The 23,852-nt window shown below is 50.3% G+C and overlaps 1 protein-coding gene across 2 annotated transcripts in view; it reads left to right on the plus strand.

The window, feature by feature from the left end:
- Window positions 1-3,356: 3,356 nt before the first annotated feature.
- GNB1 (G protein subunit beta 1) overlaps window positions 3,357-23,852 on the plus strand; it is a 52,371-nt gene continuing 31,875 nt past the window's right edge. For both annotated transcript variants that reach the window (XM_006107501.3, XM_023748247.1), the window contains exon 1: window positions 3,357-3,375. The gene's annotated coding sequence lies outside the window, so the exon portion shown is untranslated. The remainder of the gene's footprint in view (window positions 3,376-23,852) is intronic.

Consider the following 23,852-nt stretch of genomic DNA (forward strand, 5'->3'; position numbering starts at 1 on the left):
TAACCTGTCAGGACTGGAATACTAAGGGCATTGGTTGAGCATAGTCTTGTTTACTTTGGGTAATTGTGCGTTTATGTGTATCTATGTGTCTCCTGTGTCAGTCCTGAGGCAATTATAACATATATTCCCAGTGAGGTTATAGACACTGTAGTTAATAAACGACAGCTTGAAAATTCCGTACACTTTCTAATTAGACAAGAGAGTGTTAAAGCCTCTCCATTAGGTCTCTAAAACATTGTTGGAGGAACTTAAAAATAATTTCTGAATTCTAGGGCGGGAGAGATCCACTCGTCTCTGCCAGGCCTGGGAGTGCCTGAGCTAGAACCCAGTTCTGTAACTCGCTGGTTGGGTGTGTTTAAAAAGACATCTTCGTCTGTCTCCCCATCTGTACGTCAGGCAGGCCAGCACCTCCTTCCTGGGTGGTGCGTGTGAGCACTCAGACCAGTGCCCGGTCCACGGTGCCCGGTGCAAGCGGTGGTCCTGCTCTCACTGTGCTATGTAGCTGATGTCATGCGAAGGCAGCTTCCTGCAGACTGTGTGTTCTTTCTTCCTAACGGTTCCAGGGCGGTCAGTTACTTCAGGGCGGACGTATATGGTCACTTAGTGACCCCCCTTTCTCCTGGTCTTTGCTCGCATCTTTCTTTTCTCTTCTCTTCTCTTCTCTTCTCTTCTCTTCTCTTCTCTTCTCTTCTCTTCTCTCTCTTCTCTTCTCTTCTCTTCTCTTCTCTTCTCTTTTCTTTTCTATCTTCCTTCCTTCCTTCCTTCCTTCCTTCCTTCCTTCCTTCCTTCCTTCCTTCCTTCCTTTCTTTCCTTTCTTTTCTTTTCTTTCTACTTTTCTTTTTCTTTCTTGCATAGCCACACTGCATTTTGTGTGTGTGTTTTTAAACATATTTTTATTGATTTCAGAGAGGAAGGGAGAGGGAGAGAGATAGAAACATCAGTGGTGAGAGAGAATCATGGATCGGCTGCCTCCTGCATGCCCCCTACTGGGGATCGAGCCCACAACCCAGGCATGTGCCCTGACAGGAAATTGAACCAGGGACCCTTCAGTCCGCAGACCGTAGCTCTATCTATCCACTGAGCCAAACCAACTAGGGCTTGAAAGGCTTTCTTTATCTTCTTATGATAATTTTGATCCTCTAATTCAGGGGTCCTCAAACTGCGGCCCGCCGAAAACATTTATCCGGCCCGCCGGGTGTTTTTGCCGCCGCTGTGTGCGTAGGAATTTGTTCATAGTTTTTTTTTTAAACTATAGTCCGGCCCTCCAACGGTCTGAGGGACAGTGAACTGGCCCCCTGTTTAAATAGTTTGAGGACCTCTGCTCTAATTCATTTTGAAAATTAGTAAAATTATTTATTTTCTAGTGATTTCACCTCCCCTTGTATGATGCTGAATTTTTTTGATTTCACAAAACTTTTTTTAATGTATTTTATTGATTTTTTTACAGACAGGAAGGGAGAGAGATAGAGAGCTAGAAACGTCGATCAGCTGCCTCCTGCACATCTCCTACTGGGGATGTGCCCGCAACCCAGGTACATGCCCTTGACCGGAATCGAACCTGGGACCCTTCAGTCCGCAGGCCGACGCTCTATCCACTGAGCCAAACCGGTTTCAGCTTCACAAAACTTTTTTATGCATCTTTCTTTTTACTGCCCTAAGCCAAGTCTTCTTCCATCACCATTTATTCCCCCTTCCCCTCTTCCTCCTCTACCGCTTTTCCTCTGGTCATCACTATACGGATGTTTGTCTTTGTGAGTTGTTTTTTGCTTAATCCCTTCACCTTTGTCACCAGCCCCCAAACCTCCCTGACAGCTGTCAGTCTGTTCTCTGTCTCTAGGAGTCTGCTTCTGTTTTGTTTGTTAGTTTCTTTTGTTCATTAGATTCCACATATACATGAAATCATACGGTGCTTGTCTTTCTCTGTCTGGCTTGCTTAGCATGATACTCTCCAGGCCCATCCAAGCTGTCGCAAAGGGTAAGATTTCCTTCTTTTTGTGGCCGAGTAGTATTCCACTGTGTAAATGTACCACAGCCTTTTTATCCACTCAGCTAATGCACTTGGGCTGCTTCCAAATCTTGGCTATTGTAATTTTCTTGGCATTTCTTCATTTGACAACTAGTGACAAGATAACGAAATATTGTTCACGTATTCTCAAATGCTGTGACTGGAAGTTTGTTTAAGAAATGCTTATTCAGCGGGGTGGGCCGGAAGGGGTAAAAGAGGGAAAAAAGGGGACATATGCAAAACTTCCAACAATAAAGTTTTAAAAAATAGGCTTATTCAGCACTTTCTCTGCTCGGTGCTGAGGCTATAAATGGTCATAGAAGGGGCGCCGCCCAGGGCCTTACTGCGTTTGTTTAATGGGGAGCCTGCCAGGCAGGAAGAAGGGCAAGGCTAGTGGGTCACAGGGCAGCTCACCTGGTCAGGCTGAGCGCCGACTTCCTAGAGGAGCAGAGGCCGGTGGGTGGCTCAGCTGGAGCCTGACTGGCAGGAGGTGGGAGCTGGCGGGGAGGAAGGAGTGCGTCGGGCCGAGGAGACGTCTCAGTGTTTTCATGCAGACGTCTCAGTGTTTTCATGCAGCAGCCAGTTGGTTCCCGTCACCCCTGCTCCCCAGCCCCCAAGCAGCGTGGAGTGGGTGAGAGGCACTCAGCACTGTCCGTCGCGTGGAGGCGCGTCCAGGGGCGGGCTCTGCAGGGTGGAGCCTGAGTGGCGTTGACAGGTCAGAGCCTTGGGCAGACTTGGCACTTGCTCCTGAGGGCTCGCTCTGTGAGGCCTGACCAGGAGGAGGAGGAGATTGACCTGTCAGGACCATCACGTGGAGCTTGAGCTTGGCCCATGCCCGTGCCGGTGTGAAGGAAGGGGTCTGGGCAGGTGGTACCGCGGTGGCTGAACGGAAGGTGCGGAAGGAGCAGTGACCCCAGGTTTCTGTCCTGGGCATCTGGGTGGCTGTTTTGCATTTGGTGGGAGATGAACATTTATGCATATTGCGTGTGAGGATTTGAGGAGGCGGTCCCACCCCATGCATCCAGGGTGCGTCAGTCCTTGCACTGGCTCCTCCCCCTCCCCCCCAGAGTCCTTCAGACAGCCCTCCCCAGGGCGTTCTCACTCATTAACCTCCACCATCTACCTTCCCGCCCTTAGCTTGACCTCCCTGCTCCTTCTGAGCTCCGTGGGACAGGCATGGCTTCACTGCAGGGGTACCAGCCCCGAGGCAGGACGCACAGCAAATAGTCTGGAATCACTGACGGTGTGCGCGGGAGTGTGGTGCTCTGCAGGAGCCACCTGGTGGAGGCGGGCCTTTCCGAGCTGTCCGTTCAGGTGGTGATTGACGTCTTGGGAGGAGCCACCGCTGAGAGCAAGAAGTCAATCAAAACGTGAGCAGTGTACTCCTGGGGGCGCAGGGGTCCAGTAGGTCCCAGCTCCTTTCAGAGTCACGTGAAGATGGTGTTTGCTTCATGGGCGGAACCCAGCGGTGGGTGAAAGGGCTGTGGTCTAACCAGGCACAGCAGTTACCGTAGCTTAGTCTTCTTCACCACCAGGAACTCGTGGTAAAAGAACCCAGTTTAGGTCAATGTCCTGATGAAATAATCAGAATTCTTGGAATCAACGGCAGCGAGTCCCATCCTCCTGCTTGTCTGGGAGACGGAATGGGAAGTGCGCCCAAACCTCTGATGCAACTGAGTCTCGGGGCCAGCATGCCCTGGGTTCAGAGTTGCGGGGACAGCGGACAAAATGATGGCTGTTTACACAGGGTATTGGCAGGTGTTTTCTTCAAAAAGAACAAAGCCAACCAGCTCCTTCAAGGAGAATGACTAGCAGTGTTGTTAGCAGTGTTGAAATTGGAGCTTTCAAATGGAAAATCGAATTTGGGAAAGCATGATTCTGCTGTGAGCTTAAGAGCTTTCTTAGGCGATAGGTGGGAAGGCTACCGAAAGGCTTCTTGTTCACATTACGTAATGAAATGTGTCCACATTTGGAAGATCTGCTTAACCAAGTGAACTGGGGTTTTCCAAGTTGCCTGTGTGTGATGCTACTCGCTCACAAGTAGGTAAAAGATCGTTCAGAGCGCAAGAATGGGGTGGACCGTAGAGGGCCACGTACCGAACGAAAAGGTGACATCGTTCAGGTTCCCGGCAGGACTGCCTTTAGGAAACTCCACTCTTCCTGGAAAGGCTGATGAAATCGCCGGCCTTTTCCGACACCCTGTCTGTGAGGCTGCATTTTCCTCGTGAACTTCAACCAAAACACGAGTGACAGGTCACGCAGAAGCAGAAGTGAGGTCCTGCTCTCCTCCGGAGGCCGGCAGAGTGTGCTAACATGTAGCATCGCCGCTCTTCCCACCCAGTTCTTTTTCTCGTTATTTTGTAAAAATGTTCTGTATGGTAACATGTAACGGGCTTATTAGACAATTTCAGAATGCCTCTTTCCATTTCTGATGGAGTGGATATCCACAGATAAAAGCCTATAAACCAGTGGTTCTCAACCTTCTGGCCCTTTAAATACAGTTCCTCATGTTGTGACCCAACCATACAATTATTTCCGTTGCTACTTCATAACTGTCATGTTGCTACTGTTATGAATCGTCATGTAAATATCTGATATGCAGGGTGGTCTTAGGCGACCCCTATGAAAGGGTCGTTCAGCCGCCAAAGGGGTCGCGACCCACAGGTTGAGAACTGCTGCACAAAAGCCCAGGATCCTCAGTAGTTCAGGTAAAGGCCCGAGACCACGCTATCTGAGCGGCCCTGATTGGAGAACATGTGGTGGGTGACCCGGCCAGGGCACGTCAAGGCCTCGGTCCAGGGTGCCTGCAGGGACTGAGGGTCCCGCAGCGGGAGACTGCGCCCTGCGTGTGGCTCCTCCCCTCCCCGGTGCAGCTGTAGCGTCGCAGGACTGTCCCTTTCCTGGGAGAGGAACCCGAGAGTCTCTAAAGGTTGGAGACCTATTGGTGTAGCTTGAGAAGAGGCCTTGCCACAGCCCAGGACGGCAGCAGAGGAAGAGAAGCTCATGAAGACGGGACCCGAGGGTGGACGGACACCAGAGCGTAGGCCAGAGCCTACAGGCAGAGAGGCTTCTGGGGTGTCGGGGAGAGAATGGTCAGGGTAGCAAGTGTGGCTGAGAGTCCGAGGTAGACTGAGGAGCGCGGTGGTCAAGGTTCCCCGAGGCCCCCGATCCACAGTGGGGTGCAGGGAAGCTGGGAAGGAAAGGGGTGCAGGGCAGGGCAGGGCAGGGCATGTGTCTTCGAAAGAGGCTCTGTTCCATTTGCTCTCACAGGGACAGCTTGAGCTTTGTCAGCTGCTCAGAGAAAGGATCCTATGAAGGGGCAGGGTACCTTCAATGCAACGCTTCTTCTAGGCCCGGCTGTGCCGGGAGCAGCTGGTGACGGCCACGGGACCCCGCTGCCCTGGGGGAGGAGCGTCAGCTCAGGTGGGGGGACGGGCGGTGCTCAAAAGGAAGGCCCAGTGGGCCATGGAGATGGCTGGGGCTTCATTTAAAAGGGGGGGGGGAGCATTTGAGCAGAGGGCAGGAGGAGGGAAGAGGGTGAGCCAGGTAGTCGTTCTCTGGGCAGAGAGAGAAGCCGCAGGCAGGGCTGTGCTGGGAGTTGATGCTGCTCCCCTTGGCATAGGCTTTCTATGTACAGAGTTGTTGGGAGAGCACCTCAAGGTTTGCCGGTTGGAATCAGTTCGTTCAGACTGGGCCCTCTAGCTGGCATTCCCGTGGCATTCGATGAACTTGCACTTGGGCCTGTTGATCCCAGTGCTGTTAGCTCGTGTGTGTGAGGGGCTTGCTGTGCCAGGCACCATGGTGAGGATGTTGTGTGATTCCTGTGTGGTCCACACTCCACTCGGAGGCAGGTGCCACGCTAGCCCCGTTTCACAGAGCTAACCTGGCAGGAAGATTAGGTAATTAGCAAGGTCACGGTCAGGAATCCTGGAACCCGTGTTTGAACTTGAGTTGTTTGCCTCCAGGGCCTGTGCTCTTATTATCACACAGTGGACCTTCCAGCACCAGCTGGCCTCCCCTCCTTCCATCTAGACTTCGGTCTGCACCTGCCTCCTTCCTCTCTTGTTAAAGGAGTCGTCTCAACGTGAGAACATACTTACCAACCATTCCACCTGTAGTTCTTCCTCGGGGGCTCCTCTTCTGCCTGCACACAGGCTTATATAACTTCCTCCCCCGCCCCCCAAAATTGAACTCCCTGCACAGGTATCTGCTTCCATTGCCTCAATCCCCCCGTCTGTCTTGTTCTCACTCTTTGAGGCCCTTGTTCCTGTTCCCCCTGAGCCACACTGTGGTTCTAGAAAGATGTCCTCTTCAATGAAACTGCTATATTGTCTCTGTTTTTATCTTCAACTTTTGCATTTTAATAATAAAAATGTTTTAGAAAATTAGGAATATAAGAGTAAGGGGAAAATGTCTAACTTCCTTTTCAGGAAGTAACCACGTAGGACTCTGTGTTTTCCTTTTGTCTTTTGTATCGTTTGAGTACATGTGTGCAGAAAATATCCCCCCACGTTGGGGATCACACTGTATCTACAGGGTTTCCAGTTCTACTTTTCCTGCTTTGTTCCGTGCTATGTCTATTTCTGGATGTCAGCCATCGTCAGTGACTACTGTGCATGCGAGTGCTGCCTTCTGCCTGTCGTCGGCCATGCCCACATGCTGGACTTCCTGTTCTGCCAGTGCTCGGCTTTGAGGCCTTGAGCACGTGATTTAATGCCTCTAGCCCAGTTTGCTCATCTCGGGGTGGTGGTGAGGGTTACAAGAGAGGGTGCCCATAAAATGCTTACCCTCAGGCTCAGCGTGCGCAAGAACTGAGAGGTTAGCTCTGGTACCACTGTGTGTCCCCTACAGCCCTGCTTCCTCCTCTCCTCATGCTTCCCAGCCACCCAGGCCTGTGGTCCGGTCTTTGTGGTCGCTGTGTTAGGTTCGCAGGGCTGCTTCTGCTTGTCTCTGAAGTGTTACCCTGTTGTTTCCTGTGGATGCTGTCACAAATGACCAGAAACCGAGTGGCTAAAACAGCAGGACCTCGTCCTCCGTCCCGGAGGCTGGACCTCGAGGTCGAGGTGCTGGCGGGCGCTCCCCCTGATGCCTCTCTGCCTCTCATCACGTGGCCTTCCCCTCTCCGTTCTATGGGGACCCACCTGAACCCAGCAGGACCTCCTTCTAAGTTAACGAATTACACCTGCAAAGACCCTTTTCCAAAGAAAGTCACATTCACATGTTCCAGGTGGATAAGAATTTTCAGGGGACACTATTCAACCCACTGCAGTGCCCAGCGCTTCATTTATCCTTGGCCCTGTCCTTGTGACCCTAACTGTCTCCCATGCTCCCCCCTTCACCCCAAGCTTGTGAAAAGGAGGTCTCAGTCGCAGGTTGAAGGAGCCACTGAGTAAACTTAGAACAGGGAGTTGCCTTGTGAGGATCCAGTGTCTCAGCACCAATGTAGGCGTCGGGCTGGGCTCTCCGGGTCATTGTGGGGTCGGAAAGCCCTCTGAGAGGCTGCCCATCTCCTCTCCTTCTCGGCTGGAAGGGCCTCGGCTTCTGATTTCCAGGGAAGAGAGCTCTCGGAGAAGTTTTCTCTTTTCTTTCTGTTTTCAGCACAGTCTGCCCATTGGCATTGGACTCAACTGATGACCATCCACCTCCCTGAAGCACGCTCCCCTTGGTTCCTGGTCCTCCTGCTGCGCGTTGCTTGTCCTTGGTGTCCCTGCAGGGGTCGTCTGTGCCTCTCTGCCTTGGGCTCTCCTTAGGTGATCCTGTCTGTCGCCGTCAGTTCTTGTCTGTGTGAATGCTCTTTACCGGTAGTTTTGGTGACTTCAAGTTTATGTCTCCACCCCAGCCTTTCTGACCTCCAGACTCCTGTCTGTCCATCTGTCCACCTGTTGCTGTTTACACCATTGAGTCCTCAGTCCTTTAGGCCTCAGCTTGAATGTCACCTCCTCCAAGAGGCTTTATCTGGTCACCCCTCTGCTCTTGGCCGTGTTGCTTGGCCACGGTTACTGACTTGATGGAATTCACCTCACACTGTAGTTGCCCAGTTGTGAGGCCTCGTCTCTGGCTCTCCCTGACCAGCCAGGTGGGAAGCAGAGGGCACACCAGGTGGGCTGCTCATGTGGGCAGGGTTGGTTCTCCGACCTGAGTCAGACCTGAGAGTGTCCATCAGGAAGCTCAGGACGGGTGGGGGAGGGGTTGGAGAAGTGCCACAGGACGAGGAACCGAACGCGCTTCTGGGCAGTTCTCCTGAGCATGGACAGGAGGGCGATTGGTTGAGCTGTTCACTCCACTGATGGCTTGTGGGCGTGGGGGTGGCTGCTCTAGACCCAGAGATGAGAAGGGAGAGGGGGGACGTTTTCTGGGAATCGATGGGATCGTGGTGTCTAACACTGAATGGCAGGCATTTAAAATGTGCTTGTCAATCAGTAAGTGCCCATCATGCCTGCTTTACCTGTTCCTAAAAGACAGGAAGTGACCACACAGGTCTGCCATCATTTACCACCTGACACTCAGGGAGCGAGCTGAGCTGCCCAGTAGCTGCACTTAGTCCTAACCCTTCAGCTCTGAGGGGCTGGGCCCATGGCCTCGGACAGAGCTGACTCTCACCAAACAGGATGGCGGCTTGGAGGCTCACGTCAGCGGTGAACAATTCTTTGTAACAGCTGAGCACCCTTTTAGGGACGCATCTTCTGTTGTTTGTATAGTGACTAAAAACCTAATAGTGTGCAATTATATAACAAATACACCTTTTCACTCTATATTAATTTCTCTTTTTTTTCTGTGTTAATTTCTTAAATGATATGGTATGCATTGGAGTGCAGAAGAGCGAAAAATCCACTCTTGGAGATGGTAAATTCCCTTATCCCAATTAAAAAGCTTTTTTCTTTTTCTTCCTCTTTATTTTTAAAATTGATTTTAGAGAGGGAGGGAGGAAAGGAGAGAGAGAAACATGTGTGTGAGAGATACATCCATTGGCTTTCTCCCATACACACCCCAACTGGGGATTGAACACGAAACCTAGGTACATGCTCTGACCAGGAATTGAACCCATGACCCCCCAGTGCATGGGACGACACTCCAATCAACTGAGCCACACCAGCCAGAGCTGTCATTCCTTTATTTTAGATCAGCCTGTATAGTAGACTTTTTTAGTGATAGGAATATTTTATATTCTGCATTGTTCAATATGGCGGCCACTAGCTGCATTGAGCACTTGAAATGGGACTCGTGTGACTAAGGCACTGACTTTTTAGTTTTATTAAGTTTTAATACAATTAGTTTTTTAAGAACACATGTGGCTAATAACTATTATACTGGGTAGCACAGTTCTAGCCTGAGTATCTGGGTTGTCATCAGAAGAGATTTGGGAGGTCTGAGGGGAAGTTTCCATACAAGAGGGATGAGAATTTAGGAAATTAAAATCTACTCAGAACTTCTACTTAGCAGCCGCTGCATAACCGAGGTTAGGAACCTCTACTATATTGTGTAAATCTTGGGGTGTTTATCAAACATGATACATGTATACTTTAAAAGAAAGGGCCCTGGCCGGGTGGCTCAGTTGGTTGGAGCATCATCCGGTAGGTACACCAAAAGGTTGGGGTTCAATTCCTGGTCAGGCAGGATCCCCAGTCACCCCAGTTGGGGCACATGCAGGAGGTGACTGATCGATGTTTTTCCCCTCTCTCTTCTCCTTCTTCTCTTTCTAAAATGAATAAAAACATATCCTTGGATGAAGATTAAAAAAAAAGAAGGGAGCCTGGCCAGTGTGGTTCAGTGATTGAGAGTTGACCCATGAACCAAGAGGTCACTGGTTTGCTTCTGGTCAGGGGCACATGCCTGGGTTGCGGGCTTGGTTCCTAGTAGGGAAAAGCAATATTAAAAAAATATATATATATATATATATATATATATATATATATATATATATATATATTATTTCAGAAAGGAAGGGAGAGGGGGGCGAGAGAGAGAGAGAGAGAGAGAGAGAGTAAACATCAATGATGAGAGAGAATCATTGATTGGCTGCCTCCTGCGTGCCCCCAACTGGGGATCGAGCCTGCAACCTGGGCATATGCCCTTGACCAGAATTGAACCTGGGACCCTTCAGTCCACAGGCCGATGCTCTATCCCAGTGATGGCGAACCTTTTGAGCTCGGCGTGTCAGCATTTTGAAAAACCCTAACTTAACTCTGGTGCCGTGTCACATATAGGAATTTTTTGATATTTGCAACCAAAGACTTATATTTTTGATATTTATTTTATATATTTAAATGCCATTTAACAAAGAAAAATCAACCAAAAAAATGAGTTCACGTGTCACCTCTGACATGCGTGTCATAGGTTCGCCATCACTGCTCTATCCACTGAGCAAAACCGGCCAGGGCTGCACTTTCTTCTTTTTTAAGGAGCATGGTTTCTAAACTTGCTGGACTTAAGCATCTTGGTTTGGCTAGTTCTGCTCTGTCTTGCTGTTGTCTTTGGAGCCCACTCAGTGGCCAGGGTTGGAGTGTCTGGGAGGCGGGCAGGCACTTTCTGTTCTTTCTGTCTGTCTGGTTGCGTTTGTGGGAGAAGGAGTGCCGTCCTTGTGTGTAGTTTTCGCAGGACCAGGTGCCGGCTGCTGCCAGTGCCCACTCCGCTGCCTGTCCTTTGGGGACCAGTGCGAAGGAAAAGGACATGCAGACCCCGGGGTCAGAAGTGACTGAGGAGGAGCAGCTCCTTCCTCCCTGGGGAAGCGCCAGCGCCCGGAGGCGCACAGCATCCTGCTCTCGCATTTTGTCCCCAGGTTGCTGGTTGGAGACATTTGTAGTTGTCACGACTCGGGTGTGCCCCAGGGATGCGGTCAGAGGACAGCTTAGCCAGGCCAAGGTGTGAGCCTACCGTGCCAAGGTGGGGAACTAACACGTGTTCTGCAGTTTAAAGACTGCGGCCCAGGCCTGTGTCAGTTACCTGTTGCTGCATAACAAACCCCAAACTGAGTGACTGGAAACAGTCACCACGTGTTCACCGTGGCCACTGGGCAGGGCTCAGCCTGGGGGACCTCTGTGGTCTGTGTGGTGTGGCTGCCTTCCTGGAGGGCCTCCCCTGCGTGGCCTTTAGCGGGGTCCTCTGTTCCCCTCAGGGAGCCTCGCAGGCCTCCTGGGCTGAGTTTGAGGGCGGAGCCGAAGTTGCGAGGCTTCCTGACGCGGTGCCTCCGACTGACACACCTCCTTGCTGAGCCTGTGGGTCAAAGCCAGTTACAGGGCCCAGCCCGGGCGGACGTGTGAGGAAATGCAGACTGGCTCTTGGAGGAGGAGGTGCAGAGCGTCCGCACCTTCCCTGCAGCAGCGTCTGCCTTAGGAGGCCTAGTTCATACCAGGTTGCTGTGGAGCCGGTTCCAGAAACCAGCTCCTTCGAGGCATCATTTATTTCACAAGTGCCTGCCAGCGCTGTCCTCTGAGCAGGCCCTGTACTCATGGGGTGAGTGCTGGGAACTGGCTCCTGATCGCCCCTGTCCTGGGGGACAGGCCCAGTGAGGAAGCAGATTCAGACGTGCGGTGAGCGCCGTGACCCTGGGGGGAGGCCTTTCTCAGCAGATGGCACCTGAAGGACGAGAAGGACAAGGCAGGTGAGGAGCCTGGCACTTCAGGTGGGAACAGCGGTCACAAAGGCCCCGCCTGGAGAGGGGGTGGCTGCCCTTTGTTCCGGGAGAAGGCCTTGGTCACCCGCCGCTTGCCCGGGACAGTGTCGCTCGAGCAGGGTTCTGTCTGGTCAGACCTGCCCTGGTGTGGACAGTGCATTTTATAGTTACCACACTATGCAAAACACTGTGGGTTTCTTCCTTCTGAAGCCATTGGGTGATTTTAAGCAGGAAGTGACAAGATGTGAGTTTTCAAAGATGGTTTAGATTGCCGAATTTAGAGAATGGATTGTTGGGGAGGAAATTGAGACAAGATTTAGAGAAGACTGAAGAGAAATGGGGTGACCTGGCTAAGGGTGGGCCTGAGGGAATAAACAGAGACAGACATTTCCATCCGGGCTCTAGAGATGGACACCCCGCCCCCTCCCCGCCCCCCAGGTGCTGACGGACAGGACTTAGGGGATGTGGGACAGGAAGCTGACTGGGGAGGCCATGTCGGCACTGCAGTGAGGTCAGGTGGGTGGGCAGATCTGTGGGCTGTCCAGTGGGAATCGAGAGCTGTGCTTGGAACACTGCAAGGTCAAAGTGGACACCAGCCAGGCAGGTGCCCAAACGCTGGTCCTGAGTGTATTGGCCTGGAGCCCACCCTGGAAGCCACAGGCAGCACTGAAGGCCTTGTGATGGGCGCTGTGAGCCGCGCATGGTGGAGGCAACACCCGGCCGGTAAAGGTAAGGGGGGGGGGGTAGGGTGTCGGCCGCCCAGAGTGTCGTGGAGGCTTGGGGGAAGGGATGCAAGGCTCCTCTCAGAGCGAAGGCTGCAGGGCCAGTGGCCTGGAGCGCCTGAGGCCAGGTCGCAGCTGAAACCTGGGAGTCGGGGAGAAGGCCAGCTGTGTAGATGTGGCTTCCAGAAGCTTTACTCGGGAGGGAGGGGCCGGGAGTTGGAGGGTGGGTGGGAACAGCGCAGTGACTTGGGTGGTCTCAGAACTTGACCATGTGACTGAGCCCCGGGGTCTTGTTCGGGGTCTTGTTCGGTGCCGTCCGATTCAGCTTTCCTAAGGAGCCCCAGGCGTCCCTGCTGTTGCTGGTCCCTAGACCACACACAGACACGGGTGATGGGCGGCTGAGCCTTAGGGAGCTGGGCCTCGTCTGCCGCTTCCCCGCAGGCCTGCTCATCACCGCCCTGCTGTGCGGCCAGGCCTTGCCGTTAGTGCCCTGGCCTCGCGGCCCCACGTGGACCCTCTGCAGCATCTGCTCTCTGCAGCTGAGCCAGAGCTGTGACGGGGACACAGGACAGACCCTCCTCATGCACTTGTTTGTATCTGGGAAATGGTTGAACAGGTCACTTTCAGCAAATAGTCCCTTATTGCAATTTCAGCAGCTGTCCTGTGCATGACAGGGTCCATAAAGTGCCCGCTAAGCTCAGACATTTCAGGGTTGGAAGGTGAGGTTAGAAAGAGGCTTTGATTGGGAGGGGCGGGGTTTGATTTCAAACATAAGACTGTCTTTGTTTTTGAATCTTAAGACTTACAACAGAGTAACATTATAAGTAGGTGCCAGTTAGCATAGATAATCCCTGATAAATTAAACCTGCGTAACTGAAGTTTTATACATGCTGACCTATTCTAAGGTTGGGACGTTCCTGGGGAGAGAGTTGGAGGGAAATGGGGTCATCTGTAGGCAAAGGTGGAAAGGAGGAGCTGGCCACGTGAGGAATCCCAGTGATTAGGCAAACAGGTTCCTCTCACTGCTTCTGTTCCTGGTGCAGGTGGCAGAGGAGGGAGGGCAACAGGAAGGCTCCCGCTGCCCCTGTGCCGCTCCGTCCACGACCTCATGACCCCACCTAAGAGACACCAGGAAGAGAAAGACCCCTGGGGGGGGCGGGGAGGGCTGGCGGCGCTGTCCTGGTCTGTAATGAAGCTCTTGTCCTGAGGGCTGCTTTATGGTGACGACCTGTTTTGTGTCCTTACGGAGTCATGGGTGTGAGTCATGTGTCTTGGTGACAAGTGGTCAGAGCAGACAAGGGAGCAGAGGTTCCTGGCAAGAGCCACGTTCTTTAGAAGTTTGCTTTTTTGTAAATAACTCACTCCTTTATAGTAGTGGTTTTCTACCAGTGTGCCACGAGAATTTTTATCTTTTTTTAAGCTTTTTTTTTTTTTTTGAGAGAAGGGAGAGGGGCAGAGAGAGACAGAAAAACAACAACACATCAATGTGAGAGCAAGACACCAATTATCTGCCTCCTGCATGCCCCCTACCAGGGATCAAGCCCCTAACCCCCAACCGGCCTTGTACCCTGACTGGGAATCCACCCGGCAACCTTTCGCGGCATAGGATGATACCCAATCACTTGAACCACACTGGCAGGGCACACAAAAATTTTTAAAACATGTAATACCTGACTATTTATATTCAGTAAGGGGCACTGACATCTTTTCCCTTAGATTGTCAAATAAAAAGGGGACAACAGCCAATACAATAGCCATCTGAAATGAATGAATCAAAATTATCTCTATTTTGCCTGGCCAGTGTTGCTCAGTGGTTGAGCATCTACCCATGAACCAAGAGGTCACTGGTTCAGTTCCTGGTCAGGGCACATGCCTGGATTTCGAGCTCCATCCTTAGTGGGGGGCGTGCAGGGTGCAGCCGATCTATGATATTTCTCTCTCATCACCGTTTCTATCACTCTATCCCTCTCCCTTCCTCTCGCTCTCAAAAAAAATAAAAATAAAAACACATTTTAAAAAATTATAGCTATTTTTTGTCATATCAGCAAAAATGTATATATTTTTCAGTGTGCCGCAGAATTTTAGTAACTAGTTTATGTGGCATGAGATGAAAAATGTTGAAAATCGCTGCTCTATAGACATGAACTTTAGAACAGCGGTCGCCAACCGGTGGTCCATGGACCACTGGTGGTCCGTGAGGTCCGAAAGGTTGGCGACCGCTGCTTTAGAAATATATATATATATAAATATATATATATATTTAGTTCTTAGGCAAATAGCCCAATGTCACTTTGTTAGGCCTACAATTTTAATTTTTTTAGTAAAGAGAAGAACAAAACATATTTAAGTTGGTTGTAAGACCTGTGACGAGACCTTTGGGTATTGAGGGAAAGAGAACGTGAGTGGGCCTGAGCACAGAGCTTGAAGGCAGTTTCCCTGCGGCGGATGCTGGGATAGTTTGAAGACTTCGCTGAGTTTGGAGGAATTGACGTCTGAGAGGAGTCAGTTCCGCACAGGAAAGCTGTGAGGGGATGTTCTACTGGATGTGAAGACGGTTGGGTGGGACAGAGTGCTAGGTAATGCTATGTCTGTGGGGTGCCAATCCGCGTTAGCATTTTAGATCAGTTGGGAATGGATGGTGTGTAATGGAAAAGATGTCGGATCCACTGGTAGTCTGCTGGAGAAAAATACAGGTGAAAACTGAATTCCACAGCACATACAGGCTCTGGGTGGACTAAAGATTTAAACGGAGAAATTAGGACATGGAAGTATTAGCAAAATATTGGGGGAAATCCTATAAAATAAAAGCCTAATATGCTAAGTGTCCAGTCAGCCAGTCGGCTGTTCAACCAATCAAAGCGTAATATGCTAATGATATGCTAAGGCCGCTCAACCCCTTGCTCTGATGTGCACTGACCACCAGGGGGCAGACGCTCCAACCTGTAGGTTAGCTTGCTGCTGGGGTCTGGCCAATTGGAACTGAGCAAGATGGGCTGGACATGCCCTGTGGCCCTCCTGCGGCCCCTCCCCAGCCCTGATCCTGCACCGGTGGGGTTCCTCGGCCTGGCCTGCGCCCTCTCGCAATCTGGGCTGAGGGACCCCTCCCCCGCCCCCCCTGCCCCGAGTGCACAATTTTTGTACACTGGGCCTCTAGTGTTATATAACCTTTGAGGAAGGTGTGTGTGTGTGGGAAATAGTTTATAACCTTTGAAGAGGCGGGGGGCGGAGTTACTGAGCAGGACACTGAAGCTTTAGGCCATAAAGATTATCTGCTTTAGATTCAGAGCAGATCTATAGCCAAGTCACCTGGTAGAGGACCTTTGAACTAAAGTCAAAGGCAAGCAATTTGGAGGAAATATTAGAATTATATAGCATGTGATCAAGGGTTAATGTCCTCAGTATAAAAGCATTTCTAAAATGAATTGTTTCAGCAACTTTATTTTTAAGAATTTATCCAAAGGGGAAAAAAAAGAATACTTAAGTATAAAATTAGTTATAAAAACAAAGTATCAAAAACAGTCTTCATTAGAAATTTTGTTATAAAAGCAAAAACTTGTCAGTAGTCACTAGAATTTAAGCTCCGTGAGGCACAGACCTTTGTCTTTCTTACTTTCTCTGAACAGTGCCTGGAACGTAGTACGTCTCAGTAAATGTGGAATGATTGAAGGACCATCCAACTCGTCATCAGTAGGTTTGGTTAAATGGAGGTGCTCATGGGATACTGTGCAGCTGGTACCCATTTTAAGGGGCTCTTTGTTGTCTTGGGATGACCACAATGCAGTAATGGGGGGGGGGTGGAAAATTACGCATCTCTGTATCAAAGAAAGTCTAGAAGAAATATCTACCCTGCTCACTGTGACACGGATATCCTCCTGGGGATGGGTCCGGGAAGGAACATGTAGTAAGATACAATTTTCTCCATACTTTTTGGTGGGAAATTGGCCAAGATCATGATAATTAGGAAAAACATTTTCATTTTGTAAGAAATATAAAAACAGCCGAAACCGGTTTGGCTCAGTGGATAGAGCGTCGGCCTGCGGACCGAAGGGTCTCAGGTTCGATTCCGGTCAAGGGCATGTGCCTGGGTTGCGGGCACATCCCCGGTGGGAGATGTGCAGGAGGCAGCTGATGGATGTTTCTCTCTCATCGATGTTTCTGACTCTCTGTCTCTCTCCCTTCCTCTCTGTAAAAAGTCAATAAAATATATTTAAAAAAAAAAAGAAATATAAAAACAAATTATATTTAAAAGTATGACGCTCTCTCAAAGTTAGCATGACTAAGATGAGCATGTTCTAGAAATTTCATAGTTTTAGTTCATTTGCCTTTTATTTTTTTTATTGAGGTGTAATTGACTAAATTTGCCTTTGAAGTAAAAGATTTCTATTGATGGTGTTTCATAGCATCTTATATTCATCTTTTTTTCACTTGCGCCATTTCACTAGTTTTTTGTATAAGAATGGATGCCAAGAAAAAAAGATTTAAAAAAATGGATGCCACGGATGCTATTATTGTCGACATAACAACTACAACGTGGCTTTTTAAAATGACAGTACTTTTCCGTCATGTTAGACAGGAACACTCTTGACAACCTGGCAGAACTGAAGACGAGAGAATCTGAGCTGGTGGTGAAGACCTGGGTCCCGTGCAGGAGATGCTCCCACCCCCCTCCAGCCCCCACACACGGGCCCTGTGGATGCAGAGAGCAGACAGGAAACTGGCGCTGAAATGTGTCCTCTTGGTGAACATAGGTTGTAAGGGTGGGATTGTACCTAAGTCTAAATGGATGGGGAAACCTTGTATAATGGAGTCTTCAGATTTGATTGCCAAGATGACATCGTTTGATTTAACGCACAAAGACTTCATTTCCTGCAGGTAGATGTGCTGAGCGTCTGCTTAAGTATACTCTTCATGCCCACAGAAGCCACTGCAGAACCGAGTGTTTAGGGACAGAACTGGGGGGCAGGAGGAGACACCTGCTGACAGTGTGGGGGCGTCAGCTGCTGGCCCCAGTAGCAGCTGCCCAGGTGTAGAGGAGGGGTTCTGGAGTCCTGTGGCTTTTGAGGTGGTGACCGGCTGTGGATCCACCAGGCACTGCACTGAACGCCAGGGTTGGCAGACTACAGCTTGCCGTCCTTTTGTAGCCCACGAGCGAAGAGTAGTTTCTACATTTAAAAATCATTGAAGAACAAATCAAAAGAAGAATCCCTTTCTGTGACGTGGGAAAGTTATGTGGTTTTGAGTTTTTGTCCACAGATGTTTTGTCAGAGCACAGCCTCTCGCTCCTTCATGGGTCATCTGTGGCTGCTTTGGGACAGCAGAGTCAGCAGTAGAATCTGTGGTTGCTGCAACGCTGAATGAAGCCTTTGCTGTCTGGGCCTCTGCAGATAAGTGGCCACCCCTGCTGTGAGCTCTAGACCCTCCCCAGCAGACAAGCAGGCCCGAGGTCACAGGGCTGGGACCATACCCTGCAGTGTTCTCCCTGCAACACGGCTCCGCGGGAAACATGCTGTGTCTTGTTTTCCTTGAAAGTGTTTCTGTCGTCAGTTATGTGCTAACATAGACTAAGCTAAATGAGCTGCTGAGGACAAGGAGGAAGAACTTTGGGTTCATTTTTAAATTCTCTTTTGTTACCAGGATAGTGATGTGTGAAAGGTGTCGGGACTTAATCACTCGGGGTTTAGCCATAAGAAAGGCTTTAGGGCTCTTTTGAGGCGCTTCAGTGCAGATGAGTCCACCTCTGCAGTGTCTGGGTGTTTGCTCCCGGTGGCCAGGGTCCCCGTCTCTCGTGCAGCAGCTGGCTGGGTGGCACCGCTCACGTGCACGCGCGGGCTGCTTCCGCTGGGGTGAGGCTCTAACATCAGCGACATTACCTGGAATATTACTTAAGTTGGCCGTAGTTGTTGCACAAGATACATGGCTGGGCATTTGTCACTCTTTGTTTTTGTGTCTCTGACACCACTTCCTCCCTGTCGCAGGCACCGCTCCTCGGCCTGCCTGTGTGAACAGCGCGCTCCTCTGGTTGGAAAAACCCACAGCCCACTCCTGACTGCTGACGGGCTGCAGAGACAGTGGCTGAGTTCTCAGAGGGACATTGGGCAGCGTCTGAAGACATTTGGGGTTGTCACCACTTGGGGTGCTACTGGCATCTTGTGGGTAGAGGCCAGGGGTGCTGCCCAGCACCTGCGGTGCACAGACCGCGCCAGTGAGCAGTGCCTCAGGGAGACCCATGCTGTGCGGGCCTGGCCCCGCTCCTGGGGTCGAGGCTCCTGGGGTCGAGGGCCGTGTTCGGGCAGGCTCCCCCTTGGTTCGGAGGAGGTCTGTGTGTACTTGGTTCCCGGCAACAGGACCCCCCCCCCCCCCCCCCCCCCGTGGGATTTCCACGCTCTCCATGGGGTGATTCCCGGACACTCTGCTGAGCTCTCCTCATTGTCTTTAGCTTTCTGCTGGCCGATTAGTTCAACTTCCATAAAAATGAAGTGCTTGACCCCAGAGAGTAGATGAGGAGACTGGGAATGTGGCTCACATAGTGAGAAGTGAGCGGGTGGGCCACTGCCCATGGGCCACCTCCACTCAGATTGCTGTCATAGTCTAATGCCTCCTGTCCCCCTAGGCCTGTGGAGGCTCACGCAGGGGACAGTCCACTGCTCACCAAAGAGCCAGCCGCTCTGGCTGAGGTCATGCTCCCTGCCTGAAGGGGCAGCTCCAGCCGTGCGTGCAGGAACGAGGGCATGGGGGCCGCAGCAGTCACGGAGGCCACGCAGGTGCTCCTCGTTCCCGCTCATCCTTCATCATTGCCAGTTGCCATCATGATGCCAAGGCCGCCTTTATTTTAAAACAAACGTGAATGTATTAGGAGGTAGATCGCAAAATTCACATCAGTTTCCCCCTTTACCTCTGAACACCTCAGTTTGTGCTTTTTGAGAGCTCAGGCCTGTTCCATGTAACCACAGTGCAGTGATCAAATCAGCACATTGAACACTGATGCCGGGCTGTTTTCTGTTCCATACGCTGGTGCTGTCCCCACAGCGTCCTCTGCAGTGGTTCCTTCTGTCCAGATCCACGTGTTGCACTTGGAGGTCACGTTTGTTCTTTAATCGGATCGGCCGCTCTTGAGCTGCACAGCGTGCAGGTGCAGGCCATGACCGCGATCGCGGAGACACCCTCACGCGGTCTCTGGGCTTCCTCGGGTTAGAGTTGGGCTTTGCATTTGGGCGGAACACCATGGAGGTGCGTCCTGGGCCTTCTCGGCCCTCCTCCGAGGGCCCAGTCCAATCCCTCAGGCTCTGCACCTTCCTCCCTCGCCGCAGCCTCCCCACGGCCTCCCCGCGGCCCCGAGGACCTCAGGTCTCCGAGAGGCCCGTCCTCGAGGCCGCGTGCGGAGCTGCCTTTCCTGGGGGAGTGCCTGAGCTCCTCTTGGGTTTGGTTTGGTTTTGTTTCAAGAACATGAAGGTGGGGGAGTCAGTTCCTATTTTTGGAGAATTTATAGTTTATTGTCCACATTTCTAGCCCATGCCTGAAGCAGAGAGAGGAGCAGCTCTGTGGGTGCAGGAGGGGGGCGAGGCGGTGCCTCCCTGCTCCTCTGGGCTCGGGCTCCCCCTGTCCCCTTCCAGAGTTCAGGCTCAATGCTGTGACTCCCAGTCCTGGCCTCCCGGTGTCCCTAGCATTTTCACGATGCTCCAGGCCAGAATAAATACCTAAAGTTTCATTTCCTGAGTCGCGAAATCCAAACAACTGGAGTATTTATGTCCTAAGACCTAAGAGCTTAGTAGCCATTTGAAAAAGTAATAATTCCCATAAATTAAAGGAAACTTTTAATTTTATTCTTAAATAAGCCACTGTTGTTAACTATGGGCTGTGCAGCTTCTCAGACTACAGAATCAGACTGGCCCCCCACCTTCATTTTCTGTCCGTGTTGATTTTCATAATGAAAGCAACCACTGAAAACCCAGCTTTGTAAGGATGTGATGTCATGGGAAAGGGCGTAGCGCCATCTGCTGTTGGAACTGAGATCCATCGAGAGCAGTTGCTCCCTTGGAGTCTGTCATTTGTCCATCTTTGCTGTGCTTGTGTCAACTTTAAAATATCTTGTGTCTTGTGAGTTTGCTGCAGCGTCGCTGTGCAGTGTGGGAGCTGGGATTTTAGTTGCTCACAGTCCTGAACTAGGCACTGCAGCCTGGTGGCTGCGTGTTCCCACGAGAAGGGGCTCACCCACTGGAAGCATCTGGGCGAGGGCGGATCGTTCCCTTTCCAGGAATGGAAGTTAAGTCATTTCGGTGCTGTCTGTCACCAGAGGGCATATTGGAGGATGTGCAGGAAAAACCAATGGATGTAGACTACAGGGGCTCATCAGCATTTATAATGTGGCTTCTGTGGGAAAATGAAATCTATCATCTAAGCAACTCTACTTCAAAATGGACTTTTGGAAGGTAGCCTATGAGTTTTTCTTGACAGTTGTGACAGATGACCTGAAAACATAAATGATTTGTCAAAATAACAAGTGACTACCTTCATTGGATCTCTCTGATTTGGGCCATGGCCTTTTTTCCTGTTTTTGACACAATAAGTGGATAAGACAGTGCAGATAACCCTGAATACGTTTAACGAGGGGAAAACATTAAAAGAGATACTATAGTTCTCTTTTTTGTTTTTTAGGGCCACATGTATCTGTTGGGCATAAGTTTTATTTGATTTACAGTTAACCCCTGAACAACGTGTAGCTTAGGGGTGCCAGCCTCCTGTGCAGTTGAACATTCATATAGCCCGGCTGGTGTAGCTCAATGGTTGAGCATCGACCTATGAACCAGGGGGTCATAGTTCTCGATTCCTGGTCAGGGCACATGTCCAGGTTTCGGGCTTGACTCCCAGTGTGGGGCATGCAGGAGTCAGCTGATCAATGATTTTCTCTCATCATTGATGTTTCTCTCTCTCCCTCTCCCTTCCTCTGTGAAATCAACAAAAATATGTATTATTTTAAAAAGAAGAAAATTCACATATATAACTGTAACTTTTTATTTCTAGAATTAACCATTTCCCCAAAGATGTAGTTGTTAATATCAAATTTCTTTTTTCCTGTAAGGTTTTTCATTGGCAAAAAGGACTTTGAAACAGATAATTAGACAATTTGTTCAGTGAAAATATATGAAACGATTAAAAATTAGAATATGCTGTCTATGTAAACTGATCTTCTTGAATGTCTTTACTGTGTCACTGTTTTCTAGGACACTGTGTACTTAACACAGTGACCTATGTTTATTATTCCTACTATGGAGAGGGGTGTTTGTTTCATTTGCTTTTTAATCATTTCTAATCAATAACTTAAATGAAATTTTGGTTATTTAGCCTGGTTTTCTTATATTCAGTAAGCTCAGTGATTTCCCATGACTAATGATTCTTCGATCAAGGAATTTTATCTTACTTGAGTATTTCTAACTTAAAGATTAATTAGGAAAGAAAATCTGAGACCAAAAGGAAATATATAGATCCTTCTTAAAACAGTTTTTTGATGTTTTTCCTGCTTTGGCTTTACTGTGTGTCTCCCCCCACCCTCCTTTGTTTTTTTACTATTGAGCTTTTTTGTACCAACAAAGTTTCATTTAAGAGAGGTAGAGCCCGGCGGTGTTGCACAGTGGTTGATTATCAGCCTGTGAACCAGGAGGTCATGGTTCTCAATTCCCAGTCAGGGCACATGCCCGGGTTGTGGGCTCCATCCCCCTCCCTCTCTCTATGAAATTAATAAAAATATTTTTTAAAAGAGAGAGAACAGTGTAGACAGCAGTTGGACTGAACGTCCTGGAATGGAGAAAATAAAGTTAATTTGTCAACTTCCTGTCACGTCCAGAGGTAGGAGTGGCAGGTTTATCAGTGTTTAGTTTAGGTAAGGACTTTCGTATCGTGTCATGGACCTGGCACCTGCTTGTCCCTCTCCTCAGGACTCTGCTTAGGTGTCACCACGCCTCCTCTAACACCTTCTATAAACCCCCCCCCCCCCCCACCTCACCCCGTTTTATTTTCCTTTAACACCGGATGGCGCCTGGTGTGTCAGAGCCAGTGCTTCTGCCTTCCTCGACTGGAAGTAAGCTCTGGCAGCAGGAACCACCTTGTCGGTGCGGAGTCCCCATGCCCGTGCCTGGCACGTCCCAGAGGCCATGTGTACTTGTGAGTGAATGGATGACGGCTCACAGATAGAGCCCAGGCGTCAAGGCCATTTTATTGTTCAGTGTTTTATCAACAATTTAAAACTTTCGTCCTGCTGTAGTGCTGTGCTCTGCATGTCCTGCAGCTGGAAGTAACTATTCCTGCTCCATTCAGTCTGGTTACGCTGGCGCCTGGCACCAGACGGGCCCCTCCGGGCTTTTCTGGCAGCGACACGTCAGCAGACCTCAGCTGACCTTTGCCGCGAGGAGCCTGCAGTCCTGATAGACGCGGGCACAGGCTGTTACACTTGCTTCTTTCCAGTTCCCGGTCAGTCACGGAGTTGTAGAAACACTGTCAGTGCGGGTGCCTTCTGTGTTGTGAGGTTTATGGGAATGTGAGGCCCGTGCCTTCAGTTTGTAAGTTTGGGAGTGTGTCCTTCTTCTTGACTGTGGGAGAATATTTCCTTTTTAAAATTGTCTTCAATTCTTCAGGGCAAAAATACATTTGTGTTTCTAGGGTTTCTACGAGACCAGTGGTCAGGATCTTGGGCCAGATCTGGCAGAGAGCACCCAAGTTACCTGGCGGGGGGCGGGGAGAGGGAGAGAGGGAGAGAATGAGAATTAGTGTGTGTGTTTGTGTGAGGGGTGTGTGTGAGTGTGAGTGAATGTGTTAGTGTGTATGAGTATGTGTGTGATTTTGTGTGCACGTGTGTATTAGTGTGTGAGTGAATGTGTTAGTGGGTGTGAGTATGTGTGTGATTTTGTGTGCACGTGTGTATTAGTGTGTGAGTGAATGTGTTTGTGTGTATGAGTATGTGTGTGATTTTGTGTGCACGTGTGTATTAGTGTGTGAGTGAATGTGTTTGTGTGAGTATGTGTGTGAGTTTGCACGTGTGTATTAGTGTGTGCGTGTGTATTAGTGTGTGAGAGTGTTTGTGTGAGTGAATGTGTTAGTGTGTCTGAGTGAGTTGTGTGTGTGTGTGTGTCCCTCCCCGACTTAATGAATCAGAGTCCTGGGAATGAGGTGGGGAAGGGAGAGGGGCTTTAAATTAGGCCAGGTTGGGGTTTTGCTGCAAGAGTATTTCCAGACTTGTGTGGAGGCGTCAGATGTCAGAGCTGTCGTTCAGAAAGAGAAATCAGGTTGACGTATAAGATGGGGCGAGAGAGGAGAGCCGCCTGGCGCTCAACGTACGTTTTACCTTAGCCGGACGCAGGGGGAGGAGAGCTCGACCGAAGTGGGGGCTGGGGTGCAGGATGAAGGGTGGGGATGGGATTGAGGGCGGGGTGCTGTGAAGGGGCTTCTTGGCCTGCTCTGGAGGAGGGTGAGGAAGCACCATGAGTGGGTTTGGGGAGGAGGGGCCTGTCAGTGCAGTGGGGGGTTG

The sequence above is a fragment of the Myotis lucifugus genome, unplaced genomic scaffold (assembly GCF_000147115.1).
Source record: "Myotis lucifugus unplaced genomic scaffold, Myoluc2.0 scaffold_1225, whole genome shotgun sequence".
NCBI lineage: Eukaryota > Metazoa > Chordata > Mammalia > Chiroptera > Vespertilionidae > Myotis > Myotis lucifugus.